Below are 18,502 nucleotides of genomic sequence, written 5' to 3' on the forward strand. Positions count from 1 at the left end.
CCTTGAATGTGGTTCCTCTGTAGGCTTTGATAGTCACCCATGCTTCTCTCTCTCTCTTAGCACTCTTTGGCTTTAATTTTCTTGCTACCAAATCTCTATTTCAAACCTAACTTCTTTCCTGAGCTCCCAGACCACGTTTCTGTCTAATTTCTGGGGCTATCCAGGTTGACTTTTGCTCACCTCAGACGTTTAGCCCAGCTCCTGCCCTGAACTTTAGGCCCTGGGCACCAGCACCCATCACCTCCAGGCTGAGAATACCTTAGAATTGAGTCTGATTGCTAAAAAAAACAGGCAGGCCTGAATTGAGCCTGTGGCACCTGAGAGGGCTACAGTCACACAGCCTTCCCTCCTGGGGACCTGAATGCTGCTTGTCTTTTCTTCCCAACAACTCCACTCTCCCTCTAGGTCTGAAGCCTGTTTTGCTGAGGCCCTGAAATGTTAATTTCACCATGTCCCTTTCCAGACAAACAAATCCCATTTTGTTTTTCTCAGCCCACTAGTGCTATGTGTCAGCCTTCACTGGCAGGGTCTTCTGGGTGCTGTGCCTTCAGCCATGGGGTTATTCTCCAGGACATTCACTAGGTCTTGACTATTACTCCTTCTTAAAGTCCTGTCTTCTTCTGTGTCCTGCTGTCCCACCTTCCTTCATGCCTCTATTACTTCATACTCCAAATTACTGAAGATCCTTCCCACCATTACGTCTGGATGTGGTCCTCACACTTCAGCTCATCCTGCCTTCTAGTGCCGTCTTAAATCCTTCCTGGAACTTGGTGAGGTATAGAGATATACTTATCTCTCAAGTAGGCTTTTTAAAATTAGTAATTTTATTAGCATTCTTTTATTTTTTTTTTAAACTCAATAAATGGTAGCTATTTTTTAAAAATATATTTTATTGATTTTTTACAGAAAGGAAGGGAGAGGGATAGAGAGTTAGAAACATCGTTGAGAGAGAAACATCGATCAGCTGCCTCCTGCACACCCCCTACTGGGGATGTGCCCGCAACCAAGGTACATGCCCTTGACCGGAATCGAACCCGGGACCCTTCAGTCTGCAGGCCGATGCTCTATCCACTGAGCCAAACCAGTCAGGACTAAATGGTAGCTATTTTTATTTTCATTCATTCAATCAATCATTTTATAAATATTTCTTGATCTCCATTTCATGGAAGACATTTTGCCAAACTCTGGGTATATAAAAATAAACAATTTCTTTTCTTTTTATTATTTACTGTCCTGTGTATCATGTGAAAGATTGGAGGGCCTAACTTTGCTAGTGTCCCATAAAGTTAGGTAAGCACTCTTTTCACATGTGTGCTAGCTAAAACATATTTAAATACTCACCTTGATCTTGTTGCTACCTGGGAAAATGCCTTCAGGTAACTTACATTTAAGGCCATAATCCACATTTATTGGTGTGCTATTTGAGGTCTTTCCCAGTTAATCTCTGTAGTATTATTTTTCAAGCTTTATTGACATAGAACATTGTGTAAGTTTAAAGTATACAGTGAATCCACTGGTTTGGCTCAGTGGATAGAGCATCAGCCTGCAGACTGAAGGGTCCCAGGTTCGATTCCAGTCAAGGGCATATGCCCAGGTTTGGGCTCGACCCCCAGTAGGGGGTGTGCATCAGTGATTCTCTCTCATCATTGATGTTTCTACCTCTCTCTCCCTTCCTCTCAGAAACCAATAAAAATAGAGTTAAAAAAAGGAAAAGAAAAATGTGATTTGGGGGTTCAAGTGAAGAACCCTGTAAAAAAAAATACAGTGTGAAGATTTTATATAACTCTTTAGTATTATTAATAGGGGACTCTTTTTCCTCCTCTTTCTCCTCTTCTTCCTCTCTTCCTTCCATTCTAATTTGTGCATTGACTAAATAAGTATTAAATACTAGAAAGGCAGGCCCGTAAATGAAGAGGTGAAGCAAGTGGTGGTAGAGACTATAGAAAACTGGAGAGAGGATGCCCTGGGCTTAGCAAGCAGCAGCTACCAATCCCCAAGGTTTTCATGTGGAGTGGGGGGGTCCAGTGTTGTCATATCTTCATCTTTTTAAAGAGAAGCTGGACATCTAGTTTTGATGTGAAATCTCTCAGTTCTAAGCAGGACAGCTCTGAGCTGGATCTGGCCTACAGGCTCCCAGTTTGCAATCTTTGTTCTCAGAAATCCCTTCAAGCCCCTCCATGCTCCCTGATACCTTATGTTTTCATGGCTCTTCCTTTTGTTCTGCACATCCCATCATCTGGACTGCCCAACCCCATTATCTCCATTAATCCAAATCCTAACTCCTACTTGATCTTTAAAATCCATCTCAAAGACTGCTGTGTGGCATGCATGCTTGACATTTTTCAGCAGCAATACAGAGCAAGTAGGGAAGGCAAAATCAGAAATGGGTTGACAGTTGGTCTAGATACCAACTCCAGGGAGGTCAGCCAAGACAGGGATCAGATTCCCAATCTACAGGTCCAGGGAACGGGGCCAGAGGACAAGAGGCTCAGTAACTTGGATTAAGGCATCTGAGCAAGTATGAGGCACCAGAGATCAGAATAGAATTTGTAGTAGCCACAAGACAACTGCTTTTTTATTCTTTGCATACAATTCTCTAGTTTTTGAAGGGAAAGAAAAAAAAGAAGTGTAACTAACATTTTAAGAAAAACTACTGTGTGCCAGGTATGTCTGAAAGTCATACCTGAAGTTCAGAGAGGTCAAATAGCTTATTAATGTCACATAACTAATAAATGGCACAACGAGAATTTAAATTTTGTGGTGTGTGTGTGTGTATGTTCTCTGGGGAGCTTTTAAAAATTCAGATGCCAAGGTGGCACCCCGTGCCACTTAAATAGAGTCTCTAGGGGTGGGACTCAAGTATCATTAGTTTTCATAGTTCCACAGGTGATACCAGTGTGCAGCTAAGTTTGAGAACTGTTGTGTTCTTCCCATATAATATTGATTCCTGCTGAGCATTGCTCACAGAGAGAAAGAAGCAGTAAATAATGAAGAGCTAGAGGTCAGGAAGGCCAGTGAATTCAAGTAGTGTTATTTTAATTAGCTCTTCTTTAAGTGGAAATGTGCATCTGTACTCATTCCACAACCAAATACTCAGCCTGGGAGTCTAGGGAATAAATAGGGACCAGTCAGAGGGACTGAGCAATAGAGAGTATAAAATAATAGTTCTCCAAATGTTGGTTTTTATTTTTGTTTGTTTTTTTTAAAGTGCACAATTCAATGTTTTTTATTAAATTTATGGAGTTGTGCTATCGTCACCACAGTAGAACATTTTTATCACCTCAAAAAGAAACTTCGGGCCCTTTAGCTGTTAACCATCAACCCTAGGCAACCACTAATTGACCTTCCTTCTCTATAGATTTACCATTTGTGGACTCAAATGTTGGTTTTTAACTGAAGCGCTTCATTGATGAAGGACCCATAATGATCTTTGTTGTTTTTATTTATTTTTTACTTTCTAATGAAGCAAAACATATGTATGTAACTCAAAATTTTGCAAGCTGAACTCACCAGGGAACCAGCACCACAGAGCTTATTGGCATCTCGGATGCTTTCCTTGTGTTCCCCTCCTTCAAGGGTAACCACTCTTCTGACTTCTGTAAGTATAGATTAGTTTTGCCTTGGTATGAACTGTATACCAATGGAATGATAGAATATGTCTTTTTTTCCCTCTGGCTTCTTTTACTCAACATTATGTTTGTGAGATTCCCTCATGTTACTGCCTATGGATAATTTTTTGATGTTACATTCACTCAATTTCCTTCAGAGTAAATTATTTGGACAGGTTTGTTGAGATGCTAAAATATTCTTTAAGTGATTTATTGAATAAGCCACCTCCCTTGCTCAGTAGGAAAATCCATTCCTAAAGGATTTTTTGGGGAATTTAATTTCAGAAGACTAACATTATTGAGGGCAAATGATAGCATTTTGGTCTTGCAGAACTACTTGGACAAGTCTTTAAACTTGAACTGAGTAAACGTGAACATTTATAAACATTTAACAAACTTAAGAGATTGAATTTCTTATCTAGGTATTTTTTCCTCTCCCTGGAATCTTTTTAATTGTGGCATGCCTTTGGGAACTGGTTATGAGTTTTCCTCCTATTTATAATTCTTTTTCTCTTTCACATCTAGTATCCACTATTAAAGACCAACCCCTTTCTTCACCTAAGAATCTTTAAGTATAAGACCAAACATATAGCTAGGAATGAAATAGTGTTTTTATACTTGCAAGTATTAGGAAGGTGCCATGTAATTTACTCCTAGTTTCCTTAGCACTTTCTTGTTTACCTGCATACTCAAACAAGCTAGTGAAATGCTCGCTAAACATGGCAGAGGACTTTGCACAGAAATTTGTTCTCTGCAGAATTTTTCTTCTTTTTTTATCTTCACCCAAGGACACAGTTTTTTATTGATGAGAGAGAGAGAGAGACATCAATGTGAGATAAAAATATTGATTGGTCGTCTCCCAAAAGCACCCCAACCAGAGATCAAATCTTCAACCTGCGTATGTCCCCTGATTGGGAATTGAACCCAATTTTTTGGTGTACAGGACGATGCTCCAGTGAACTGAGCCATCCGGCCCGAGCTCTGTGCAATTTCTTTTCTTGGGCTAACAAAGGTTTGCTTTTCAGAATGAAGCACAAGGAAGGTCTTGATGAATCAGGCCTTTCCTAATGTATTTGAGTATTCAGGTGATTTGGAGACAGCTGCAGGTCTTATACTTTGCTGTCTTTCCCCAAAATAAGCCTCACAGTACAACTGGGGTATGAGGTCAGTGTCTTGGTTTGAAGCCAATCAGATCAGAGTCATTGAAAACAGAGGTTTAAAACACACACCACAAACACAATAACTAGTAAAAGGTCTTCCTTCACTAGATACTATTTCCCGGTTCCCATAAAATTAGGATTGATGTTTAGTCTTCAGATCAGAAAGCTCAAAAAATTTATTCCCTAAGCAGTCGGGCAGAAACCAATCCCTTCTACAGGTTTCTAAGGCTAAGTGTTGTTCCATCTTCCTCTGCGCTTTCCTTAAGATCCCACGTTTTATAAGAAAGGTCATCCGACCCCTGCCAGTTCCAAGGGGGGGGAGTACTGCTTTTTAAGGCTTAAACGCTATATTTTCTCAGTTGGCAGAGAAAAATAGGGAGGAAATGCAGTTTGTTCATGGAAATTAAGCCCAGCTTTTCCAAGATGGAATAGGTCTGGCCGTCCTTTCTCATCACAGAAATAGGTGTTCTGTGATGAAAGTGCTTGCACAAATATTTCTTCTAGGATTTTTATGCAGTAGGAAAGCTTGAAGAACATTTTTCAATGTAAATGCCATTGACCTTCCCTCCTCCCTTTGGTTTCTGAGGTGTGCCTGGTTTTGAACTTGTTGTAGTAATACCAAACTGCTTGTCATGCTGCTGCATCTTTGCGCTTGCTGGTGCTTCTGCCTGGGACAGCTGTTGTCAACCATTGCATTTTCTTCACTGGCTCATTCTTACTTCATCTGCGAGACTCAGCTCAGGTGTCCTCTCCTCCAGGAATTCTGAGCCTCTAGTTTGATGTACTTGCCCTTTGTTCTGTTCTCACTGCACCCCATGCAAATCTGTTTAAACTTTATATTTTGTTACAGTGATATTAAAATTCTTCTTGGCATGTGTCTTTCCCATTAGCATATACACTCCCCGGAAACAAATTATTAATAAAAATTATTAATTATGTGACCATCCTTTTCTTTTAAAAATCATAATATTAGCCTATTCCCAGATGTTAGGCTTAGTTAATAATCCTTAATGAAAAACATGCAGCTTTGTGAAATATACACTATCATTATTTTGTCTATTCAACTGAAACAATTTAGATTAAGATTCTAAGTTTAAGGGTCCTTAAGCACACTGTTGCTACTGAGCAAATATGGACTGGAATACCCACTTGAAAAAATGGTCTCCTTCTCTGCTTTTGCTGTGTGTGTATGTGTGTGTACTTCCCTTCCTTCCTTTATTAACCCCTTATTATTCTGTTACACTAGTTTTTCTTTTAAAAAAAATTGATTTCAGAGAGCGAGAGGGAGAGAGAGCTAGAAATGATGAGAGAGAATCATTATCAGCTGCCTCCTGCATGGCCTCTGCTAGGGTCTGAGCCCACAACCCGGGCATGTTCCCTGACCGGGAATCGAACAGTGACTTCCTGTTTCATGGGTTGACACTCAACTACTGAGCTACAGTGGCTGGGCTAGATTTTCTTCATATTTCCAAAGGGCATGTCCTAGAGTATAATGTTCACTGTTACTTTATAGATTTGGGTTTCCAAGACTATCTTGAAGGAGGCCATTTATTTCCCCTTTCAGAACGATGTCTGAAAGCCATGTATCTGTCACCCAGTGAAAGGTGATGTCTAGGCTGTGGCCATACAGCCTAATAGTAGTAATCACCAGAGTTTATACTTATATGATGCTTTGTGGGTCATGCCCGGTGCTAAGAACTGTGTATGTGACAATTCTATGAGGTAGTAAGTGCATTGTGCCTTTTTACAAATGGGGAAACAATCTCAGATAACTTAGCATCTTATAACTTTTAAATGCAGAGCTGGATTAAGAACCAAATGCTACCACATTCCAGAACCTATGATTTAAAACATTCTTAATTGTTTATTTTGAAATAAAATGAGTACAGATTAACAGGAAGTTACAAAGACATAGATGGGGAGGTCCTGTGCAACCTTTACCACTCTCCCCCAATTTGACATCTTATATAACTACTAGAGGCCCAGTGCACAAAATTTGTGCATGGTGGTGGTGGGGGGGCGTTCCTCAGCCTGGCCTGCACCCTCTCCAATCTGGGACCCCTTGGGGGATGTCCTAAACTGGCAGTCGGACATTCCTCTTGCAATTTAGGACCACTGGCTCCTAACTGCTCACCTGCCTGATCACCTCTAACTACTCTGCCTGCCTGCCTGATCGCCCCAACCCCTCTGCCTGCCTGCCTGATCACCCCTAACCACTCTCCCCTGCCAGCCTGATCGCCCCTAACCACCTCTGCCTCGGCCCCTGCCACCGTGGCTTTGTCTGGAAGGACATCTGGTCTATCCAGTCTAATTAGCATATTACCCTTTTATTAGTATAGATAGTATAATATCAAAACCAGGAAATAGTTTCATATCCATAGTATATAAACTGAGGTTATTGATTAGCATAGAATTTTAGTTAAATATGCATTTTGAATGAAAATAGCATTCTTTATACTATAAAGCCTTTATTATAGTAAACAACTCATTACTGCCATGATATACATTGAGGAAGAATGTGGTTTAGACCATTGGTTCTTAATCTTTTAGGTCATAAATGCATTTTAGGAGGCAATGAAATATGGACCTTTCAGCAAAAAAGACATATACACACACATTCATGGTTTCACAAACATTCTCTATCTCCACACCTCAAAATGTACATAGACCACAGGTTAAAAACTTCTGGTTTAAACCGAATACATTTACTTAAATCTGGAAATCTATATAATAAAAGCCTAAGCAACTGTTATGGCAGAACGACCAGAATGACCGGTTGCTATGATGTGCACTGACCACCAGGGGGCAGGCGCTCAATATAGGAGCTGCCCCCTGGTGGTCAGTGTACTCCCACAGGGGGAGCGCCGCTCAGCCAGAAGCTAGGCTCATGGCTGGCGAGTGCAGCAGCAATGGCGGGAGCCTCTCCTGCTTCCACGGCAGCGCTAGTGGGCAGTAAGAGCGAAGGTGGGCGGTAAGAGCGAAGGGTTCCGGACCGCGAGAGGGCACAGGCCGGGCTGAGGGACCCTCCCTCTCAACCCCATTGCATGAATTTCATGCACTGGACCTCTAATTCTTTAATAATTCTTATTAGTTTTAAAAATATATATATTTTTTTATTGATTTTAGAGAGAGGGAGACGGGTAGAGAGATAGAAACATGGATGAGAGAAACATTGATCAGCTGCCTCCTGAATGCCCCACACTGAGGATCAAGCCCAGATCAGGAATTGAACCCTGACCTCCTGGTTAATGGGTTGGTGCTCAACCACTTAGCCACACCAGCCTGACAGGGTTTTTTTGGTTTTTTGTTCGTTGCTTTTTCCAACTCTGCTTATAGAAAAGCCCCTAGAACCCTCGTTTTCTTAAAGGCTGAAAGTTCCTTGGATTTTTCTACAGCTCTTGGTTGATTGCAGAAAAAAACAAACACAAACAAATAAAACAAAACTTGCTTCAACATATTGCCCCTGTAATCACATTTGATCTGGAACTGCTTTCTTGTGCATAAAAGACCTTTGGTCAGTAACTTGTAGATGTCTTTCCTTTTCCAGGTCACCACCAACAACTTGGGTAATTTGGGGTCATGGCTCTGGGATCTTGCAAGTCCATCTAGTATGAGAATGTAGCTGGGAGCTCCTGTCAGTTTTGAGCCATCTGCCAGGAAGTATATTTCCACAGCTAGGGCTCACTCTGAGAGTGTGATTCAACAAGGAATAGGTTAGAGCAGCAATCTGGAAGGAGAAGGGTAAAGATATTAGAAAACAAAACAAAACGTGGGACCTAACTGGGTAGCTCACTTGGTTAGAGCATTGACCCAATACACTAAGGTTTTGGGTTCAATCCCCAGTCAGGGCACATCCAAGAATCAACCAGTAAATGCATAAATAAGTGGAACAATAAATTGATGTTTTGTTTTGTTTTTTCTCTCTCTCTAGAAATCAATAATAAATAAAGCCTTCTCTGAAAAAAAAAAAAAAGCTTATGTTCTAATCAGAAGGGTAGGATGAATCTTGATTCTGAGGAAGATTCTTGCCTTGGTCATAAACCTCTTATATGCTTCCTGCCGAGGTAAAGCTCAGTGAAATATTCTGCTGCTGTGGAGCTCGAATCTAGAATTAGCTAGCCCAGAAGAACCTACAAGGAAGTGGTTACACCTGGAAACGCAGGTGGAAATAAGGGCTGATGCTGATACTTTGTTTGAGGGATTGGCTGTGTTCTGCTCTCACATTGGTCAAGGTAGAAGAAAGACAAAATGCTTTCACTGTATCAACTGTAATATTTTATGACCTTTTTCCAATCAGAAGAAGTTTCACAACTGTTTTACCATCTTCTAGTTTTCTGTCTGCTGACGAATGCCTTATATTTTGCATTAGCTTGGTCTTTTACTACCCTGAATAGGTTGGTTTTTTGTTTTGTTTTGTTTTTTTAGTCTGGTTGGTACAAGAGACTAGGAAAACAAATTTGTTTTCAAAGGTACTATATCCTTTCCCTCTTCCTTCTGAACTTGACTGTCTAAGACAGGGGTCCTCAAACTTTTTAAACAGGAGGCCAGTTCACTGTCCCTCAGACGTTGGAGGGCCGGACTATAGTTTAAAAAAAACTATGAACAAATTCCTATGCACACTGCACATATCTTATTTTGAAGTAAAAAAAACAAAACGGCAAAAACACCCGCATGTGGCCCGCGGGCGGTAGTTTGAGGACGCCTGGACTAAGACAAAGACTTATGCCAGTGTTTCTCTGCACTATCAAACCAAGTATTTGACCCACGAGAATGGAAAGTGGAAGGATGGAGGGCACATCTGGCCCAGCGTCTGTTCATGACTATCTGTAGCACCGTGTTGGGGCTCCCAATGTTGAGGGTCTGCCTCAGTTCTGTAACAGCAATCAGTTCTATATCTGCTATGCCAGAAACTTCTAAACACGATAAATAATCCTCCCAATACCCATAAAGTTGGCTGTTTATCCACGAGGAAACTAAAGGTCAAAGAAGCGAACTAACCTAACAACCAGTGTCACAAAGTTAGTTAGAGAAGAAAATGGGACTTGATCCCACATGTTTTGTACTCTTACGTTTTGTACTCTTATATTTAGTGGCGAATTTGCTCCTCAGCTCTGGCTTCTTGCAGTATAACCTCTCCCCTCCCCCCCAGATGAGGAAATGTGGCTCATGGACACTGGTTGATACTAACTTAATTCCTCTGAGGCTGATTAGCGACCCACCAGGTGCCATTTCACAGAGGGAGATATGCCTTTCCAATATTCAGAGTATCTGCTGACCAGGGCCCCCTCCTCTGGGTCAGAGGGCTTGGTGAGCATTAAATCAAAGAGGAGCCAATTGGATAACCTTGAGGCATCTCATATCCAGACTGTAAGGCTTGAAGAATTCAACACACTCTGTAGCCCAGTAATGGCTAGAATATTGGTGTCTGCCAAATTTTAGTGTACCCTGGACAGTGCCAGATAAACATGGTAAAGTTTCGCCTCTTTCCAAAGTCATCATTTTTGGGACTCCAGACAACTCAGGGCAGGTGAACCCTCTTTTATTTACATTACCTTTAGTTCTTACACTTTCCAGGAGTACTGTATGTCTTAGATCACTTGGCCTGAGGGGATTTTAGCCCTCATCATAGCTTTGTGAGCATTGGATAGAATCTATTAGAATTTACAAGCAATCATTCAAGGTGGGTTACTTTTGTAATCCCATAACCCAATTCTTTGGGATTTGATATTGTATGAGGTTTTTGTCTCTAAATTCTGAAGAAGTGACCTCCTTAGTGTCTGCAACCTTTATTTTCTCAAGCTCTGTCTGATAGCATTTAGAATCTCCTCTACTTGAAGACTTTAATAGATAAGATCAAAACAAGTTACATAGCTAAAATCTGCTATCTATAGTCATTCATATTGTTACATTAAACATTTTTAAAATTTTTTTAATTACAGTTGACATTCAATATTATTTTAGTTGTAGGTATACAGAATAGTGGTTAGAAATTTATATAACTTACAAAGTGATTCCCCTGATAAGTCTAGTACACACCTGACATCATACACAGTTATTAGAATACTAGAGGCCCAGTGCACAAATTCATGCACCAGTGGGGTCCCTCGGCCTGGCCTGTGGGATCGGGCTGAAACAAGCTCTCTGACATCCCCCGAGGGGTCCCGGATTGCAAGAGGGTGCAGGCCAGGCCGAGGGACTCTACGGGTGCACAATCGGGGCCCTGGAGGGACGCAGGAGGTTGGCCAGCCAGGGAGGGACAGCGGGAGGGCTCCAGGGCATGGCCTGACCCAGCAGCAAACTAACCTACTGGTCAGAGCATCTGCCCCCTGGTGGTCAGTGCACATCATAGCAACTGGTTGACCAGTTGACTGTCTGCCCTCTGGTGGTCAGTGCATGTCATAGTGAGCGGTTGAGCAGCCTTAGCATATCATTAGCATATTACGCTTTGATTGGTTGAATGGCCGACCAGACGACTGGACACAGCATATTAGGCTTTTATTATATAGGATTATTGACTGTATTCCCTATGCTGTGCTTTTCATCCCTGTGCATATTGTTACATTTTATTCCTGGCAACAAATGCGCAGGCTGTGCAAGAGTTTTATGCATCTTTCTGAATGTGACATATTTCACACACAACCATCAAATTGAGAGGAGGAACCTCTCCTTAGACCCTAACTTGTCCCAGTAGCACAAAGGTAATGCATGGAAAGATTTCAGGAGAAATTAACGTTTGATTCTTTCTTCAGGCTATAATAGCCTTTCTACTCTCCTGCTCTAAAATGAATGGATTCATCCTACTCATGGGTGCAGGCTTCTCATTGCATCAGAAAGCTTTGTAAAAGAGCCTGCTACAAGAGAGCCCTGAGTTTTCTATCGGAAAGACTTGCTTCAAGGCTAGGGAGGTTCATCATTTAGTAGTGGTATATGGTAGAACGGCACGAATCAGGGGGCACTCTGGGGCTTCTTTCTAAATTGGCCTCTTTTAGCCAAGTGTAACTTACTTGCTTTTGAATTGCTTGTGAAAATGAAGTGAGATAATATGTATCAAGTGTTTTGAAAACTATAAAAGGCTATGCAAATGTAAGTTGTTACTTCAGAGCAAAGCAGTGAACAGTAAGAACAGGTTTTATTTTTGCCAGATATTTACATTATGATTCATTAACAGTAGCAAAATTACAGTTATGAAGTAGCAACGAAAATAACATGAGGAACTGTATTAAAGGGTCACGGCATTAGAAAGGTTGAGAACCACTGCTCTAGAGCAAGGGTTGCTTGGGGTCTTTTTTTATAGTCCTAGAGCTAAGTTAAAAATATTTCTTACATTTTTAAAGGAATTTAAAAAGGGGGGGGGGGGTAGATGTGTGACAGATCATTTGTGGCCCTCAACACGTAAAATAGTTACTATCTGGTCCTTTACGTATAAGTTTGCCAACCTATGCTGTAGATTAGTGTTTTTTTAAAGAGTGGTTTAATCCGGCCGGCGTGGCTTAATGGTTGAGCGATGACCTAGGAATCAGGTGGTCATGGTTCGATTCCAGGTCAGGATATATGCCTGGGTTGCCGGCTCGATCTCCAGAGTGGGGAGTGCATGAGGCAGCCGATCAATGACTCTCCCATCATTGATGTTTCTATCTCTCTCTCCCTTCTGCTCTGAAATCAATAATATATATATATATATATATATATATATATATATATATATATATATATTTAAAGTGTGGTTTAACTGCTGTTAGAACAGAGCAGCAACCTGGGAACTTGTTGGAAATGCAGGTCCTCAGGCCTTAACACAGATTTGCTGAATTAGAAACCCTAAGAGTGGGGCCCAGCAGTATGTATTTTAACAAGTTCTCTAGGTGACTCTGATGCACGGTAATTCTGAGAACTGCTGCTATAGAGGAACTTTTTACCTGTGCGCCAGGATACATGGTGAAGAATAACAGTGTGGTGCATAAAAGCCCCAAACTGGAAACTACTGAAGGTCAATCAGCAGTAGAGGAGATAAGTCGTGGCAGTAAATACAATGAAAGTATTCCGAGGCTTGTGGTTAAGGGCATGGAATGTGAAAGCGGACTGCTTGTGTTTGAATCCCAGCTCCACCAAATAGTAGCTGTGTGACTTGATCTCTTTAAGCCTCAGTTTCCTCATTTGTAAAATAGGTATAAAATAGTTAACTACTTTATGGACTTAACTGTGAGGCTTAACCAATTATGTAAATTAGAAGAATGCCTGGTACAGAAGTATTAGACTTAAGAGCAACCTGCATATTATAATGCTTTAAGGAAAAATATGCCCAAGTTCATTTCATAAAAGTGATGGTCTGCCTATATATTTTGCATATAACAAAATGACTAAGCAGCCTACTATAGGTAAAACTATGTTGATTTTGGAGGTTCAAATGTTGGCATTGCCTCTGCAAACCTCAATTTTCACATGTAAAAATAGTAAAATTGTTCTTATAGGATTGTGAAAAAAACTGATGCAATGTATATGCCCACATTGTGTTTGGTACATGGGCATTTAATAAATGTGTTCTCTTTCCTTTCCTAATTGCCCTTTCATTTCATTTCAGCCCTTCCTTCCAAAATGCCTCTGCTGTCTTGACATTCTTTGAGAAACATTGCCAGAACTAAGGTGCAAAGTGGCTTCCTTGACTGTAAGGAGATTTGGCTTTTTCCATGAGTCAAGGTCAGGAGAGTCAGTATCTAGTGTTTTCCCAGCTGTGCCCAGGGACCAAGTCTGTGTCTAGATCTAGGACAGGACTGTAATCCCGATATCGCCTAGGATTTTAGTCCTTTAGCTTCCTTAGTATGTAAACTTCTTAGTATGTATTAGCAACACCTAAATACAAAACGGGTACACAAAGAAATAGATTCTCTTCCCTTCTGTGTCATTCCCCCACCCCCTACATCCTAGGGCCCAGCACCTAGGAGACCCCATATATATATTTATATATTGCTTTGAGTTGTTAGGGTGAATTTGATCTCGGTGGAGCTTAAAACCTCCACTTCCTAGGATGGCTTAGTAAGCAATATAGGTGAGTTTAGGGTGCAAGCACCTGAAACCACTGGCTGCATTTTATGCTCATCTAGAGCAGCAAACAACCTGCGGACACTTAAGAGAAGAAAATTACTAAATTCCCTCCCTCCCTCTTAACATTAGTAATCCAAGGGGACCAGAAATATATGTCTCCAAAGACAGCGCAAAAGATGCAGCTCTTGCAGGCGAACTGGCTCCTGTTCTGGCGCGATCTCGAAGGGCGGCGAGACCAAGAGCCTTCAGCCAGGAGAAAGGCAGCCTCCTTGTGACGTCAAATCAGCGGACTCGTACCGGCTTCAGGCCGGTTCCGGTTCCCCGGCTTTCCGGGCGCGCGAGTACGTGAGCGCGGCGATGGTCTGCGCGTGCTCCGCAGAGGGACGAGAGAAGGTTGGGTCCGGCTCGCGAAGGAGATGCGTGATTGGCTGAGGCCGTGCTGGGGGGTTCCCCAGCCCTGTCGGCAGGGGTAAAACAATAAGAGGGGGCGGCGGCAAAGGGGGCGGGACGTCCGTGTTCCTGGTCGCTAGCCGCAGCGCCTGGCGCCGAGGCAGGGCTGGTAGCGAGGGGACGAGCTCGCGGCTCCCCGGCTTCCGAGGTTTGACGTTTGTTGGAGGGCGGGGACGGCGAGCGAGAAGAATCCGCTGCAGCTGGTCCTCTGCGCCTCTCCCGCTGACCTCCGCGCGACGTACCCGCCGCCGCTGTTGGTTGGAGGTGTGTAAGGGGGCCTGCGAGGGAGGTCGGTGTGGGGGTCGGAAGGGGGACAGTCCCTTCGCGCGCGGCGGCTCGAGGCAACCGTCCAGGGCGGGAGCCCGGGTGTCAGAGGCGTAGCGGCGGGGACATTGATTGCTCCTGCCGGCTGCGGGCGCTGCGGACGCTGCGGTGTACGCGAGAGAGGAGCCGAGCGTTTCCTCCCAGGTGAAGGATGGGAGGCCGCGTGGGGCGGGAGCGGACCGGCCCGGCGCTGAGCGGCGGCGGGCGGCGAGGGCACAGGTGGAGCGGGGGCTTGTAGGGGATGCGGCGGTGAGATGGGAAGGGGACGCGGTCGTTCCCCGAAGCGCGCCGATGGAGGCGTCACACGGCCGGCGAGGGAGTGGGCTTTCCGGAGAGGACGTCTCAGGTGCGGAGCCCAGCTGCCTCACCTCCGACTCCTTCGCGGCGCCTATCCCAGGTTCCCGGGGAGCGGGGAGGCGGACGCCCCGCCCGTGGGGGAGGGGAAGGCGCCTGTGTCGGAGGCAGAAGCGACGCAGATGCGAAAGTAGAGGCCTCTGGGCACCATTTCTGTGCAGCGAAACTGAATCCGGGTTTGAAGGCGCCCGCCGCTTGGCTCCCCCAGTCCCTGGTGTTCCGCGGCCCCTGAGCCCCTCTCGGGTTTATCCCCAGCGTGGTCAGAAACCGGAGCTCTCTGTGACGTGCGCTTCTTCGTGCCCCCCCCTCCCCCCTTATTTATTTATTTTTTGGGAAACGACCCTTTATTGACCCAGGAACCGAAAAGATGTTTGAGTACTTTGAAGAATGGATTTCTTCCTCCTACCCCACTTTTTTTTGGGGGGGAGGGGGTGCGGGCAGGATAGTCAAAGGGAGGAACCTAAGCTTCCCTAGTGTTCATTTTGTTAGTCGAATCTGGTCGAATTTTACCTGCGTCTCTAAAAGCAGATTTCTTAACATGGCCCTGTGCCGCTCGCTTTGGAGCGAAGATAGATGTGCATCTATCATTTTCAGCATAGGTCAGTATTTTTTCCCCTTCCGAGGTCTACCTAATGTTTGAGCCAAATTTTTTCTTTTTTAAGAGGGGCGGTGTCTTTGCTCTCTTAAAACAGACAAACAAAAACACACGTGCACCGGAGGTGCAAAAACAGCAAGGTTGTCCTCTCGAATAACCCCCATATGATTGTCGTGATATTAACTTGGGTTATCATCCTGGTTTGGGGTTCAAGACTCCAGACCTCGTTTTAGTCTTCCAAATGTTAGCAATGCATGTACCTGGTTCCGTGAACCATTTACTGCCGTTAGGGAGCCCCGTACACTAGAGGGTAAGAAGATGGGAGTTCCTTGTCCAGCACCATATTTGGCAGTTAATATAGCCTTAGGCATGTGAGCAAGGTTTCTAAGTAAACATTATAGTATCCAGTGGTCCTTTCGATGTCCAAAATTCCTGGTCTTAAGAAATAGACGGAATGATTAGTTTGAACTTAGAACTGAATTATGTGTTTCTTTGGTTATATTTATTACCTTTCTGTTTTCTTAAATTTTTAGAACTCAGTCATATGATTTAATCTCTAAATGCTGTTTAATTCTGAAAAGTTATAAGGAATTGTAGGTAGGATAAGGACCTGCAGTGGCTTGCTTATTACTAAGAGCTGTTCCGATTGCGAATATTCGAGGTTGAAATATTAGTCAAGTGTGAACAAGTATTAAGAGTGGAGAGAACCAGAATGCTTGTGGGGTAAATGGGGGTCAGAAGTAGATCCACGGAGAAAATAAGTATTTAATCATTTGATAGTCTAATTGAGTGTTCATTTTGCAACTTGAATTGCCAGCAGACAACTCTTGAGTTGAATAATATTGGCACTGTTGGTAGCAGGAAATATTATCTATATTTCACTTATGAGAGATCAAAAAAGAAAATTTCTATAGCAGTTACTGAAAATCTATAAATACTAATAGTGTCTTTAGATTTTTAACAGTATCCTTATCCTGCAGAATTATTGCTGTTGATTACCCACTATCAGGATTGAAAATTCTTTCCTAAGTTGCTTTAAATAAGACTTTCCCACATAATTTATGCTGAGGGGTTATGGAGGTGGAGAATGACTACTGTTCAAATCTGGTTTTGATAGGTACGAATTTAAGGGTTGTTTCTGAACTTTTGAATTCAATAGAACTTAATTGACAAACATGACTTGGTTACTCTCCACTAATGGACACTTGTTTAAGAACTGATAAGGCAAATTGTTTCTCCTCCTAGAACTCTGGACTGGCTCAGAAGCAATAGTATAACAGTTTCTTGACTGCTGTGTCTCAGCTTATTGTTTAATTTCTATATGTTTTACCCTATTTTGATAAAATGTTTTTAGTATGTTGGGTTGACACTTTTCAGATTTCCTATTAAGTTACTGTCCCCTGCTTTTTTGCTTCTACCAACAATACCAAATACGTGAACAGTTGTGTCTTTGGTTGTTCTTCTAAAGCAGTTGTTTTTAACAGGTGTAATGAAAACACCAGAAGCACGAGACCTGATTTCAGATTGTCTCTTTCATAACTATAAGGAGGGACTTTGAGCTCCTTCCTTTTCTTAGGCTCTCTAAACATCAGTTTCCTTTTCTGTAAATGAAACTAATATCCTATCTATTTCAAGGAGATAAAGGAATATGTAGGGTACTTGTTAAACTTGAAAGCATAATATGAATACATGTTTTTATTATTGTTGGTCAGCATTTCCTCTCTTACTACTTGATCACTTTTAATAGTTTCTGAGCTTCAAAACTTGCTTCCTTACCTTTGGGGCCTAAAAAAAGAAAAGGCTTAATCCACAACTACCTTTTATTGTTTATTTCCACTACTGCTGCATGGATCTTGATTGTGATGCTTTCATTCAATGGTCTGCCACAACAAATTAGCCTTTGCTCTAGAAAGCTATAGATACATTGCTGTTTGATTGGTAAAGGCATTTTAAACAGACCCACCTGGAATTTTAGAAGATTCTAATTTTAATTTGGGATTAGCTATTGAAAATGGGTTAGCTATTGAGAATGGTTCAGTGAGAAAGGGCCTGGGCCTGAATTGTATGAGCCCAGAGTGAGGGGCTCTAGAGGGATAATGGAGTAAGTATTCAATAGTAGAGATAAAGCTGTGTCCTAGCATAGGCGTAGCCCTTGGTAATATAGTTTTTTTCTGGTAAAAAGAACTGCATCCTATTTGTAGAAATCTTAGTCTTTTTATAAGAAGCAGGATGTAGTACATTTAACTTTACAGTGCTGAAAAATTTATTTGTAGATTATTTTCCTATATGTCATTTTCTTTTGGCTTCTTGGGGGTCTTTTTTATTTTGTTTCATTTTTTAAATAAGACATGTGTTTCAACTTCTTAGCAGTTTCATTTAGGCCCGTGGTCGCCAAACTGCGGCTAGTGAGCCACATGCAGCTCTTTGGCCCCTGGAGTGTGGCTCTTCCACAAAATACCACAGCCTGGGAGAGTCTATTTTGAAGAAGTGGCGTTAGAAGAAGTTTTAAGTTTAAAAAATTTGGCTCTCAAAAGAAATTTCAATCGTTGTACTGTTGATATTTGGCTCTGTTTACTAATGAGTTTGCCGACCACTGATTTAGGCCATTTTCTCTAAGCATTGAAATAGCCACCAAAGTGTGATATGAATTTTTATGTCAGTAATTTGTAATGAGTGAATTTTTTTCCCCCCTCTTAGAACTACTTGAGCAAAGATGCTGCATTTCTTATTCTTAATAGGTGGTCAGGACACTCCAGGCTCCTCTGAGAGTGAATTTTTGATTGTGCATTTTGATGCTTATATATAGTGGTGGTGGTTGCAGCCAGCTGTTTGTAGTTAACAAATTATAATTAGGTTTTATGATTATATGTAGATCTAGCTATTTTATGGATAACTAGAGACCCGGTGCACGAAATTCATGCACTGGTAGGGTCCCGAGGCCTGGCCAACGATCAGGGCCAATCAGGGCCTTCTGG

At 42.4% G+C, this 18,502-nt stretch overlaps 1 protein-coding gene across 3 annotated transcripts in view; it reads left to right on the forward strand.

The window, feature by feature from the left end:
- The window catches only part of G3BP2 (G3BP stress granule assembly factor 2), a 72,832-nt gene that overhangs the window by 26,961 nt on the left and 27,369 nt on the right, over nt 1–18,502 (forward strand). The window contains exon 1 of one of the 3 annotated variants that reach the window (XM_079768655.1): nt 14,295–14,518. The exons of 1 other annotated variant lie outside the window; for it this stretch is intronic. The gene's annotated coding sequence lies outside the window, so the exon portion shown is untranslated. Of the gene's footprint in view, nt 1–14,294; nt 14,519–18,502 lie in introns of those variants that run through there. One more of the 3 variants, XM_079768654.1, reaches the window with a different exon arrangement.

Source organism: Cnephaeus nilssonii (genome assembly GCF_951640355.1).
Source record: "Cnephaeus nilssonii genome assembly, chromosome: 1".
In the NCBI taxonomy this organism is placed as follows: domain Eukaryota; kingdom Metazoa; phylum Chordata; class Mammalia; order Chiroptera; family Vespertilionidae; genus Cnephaeus; species Cnephaeus nilssonii.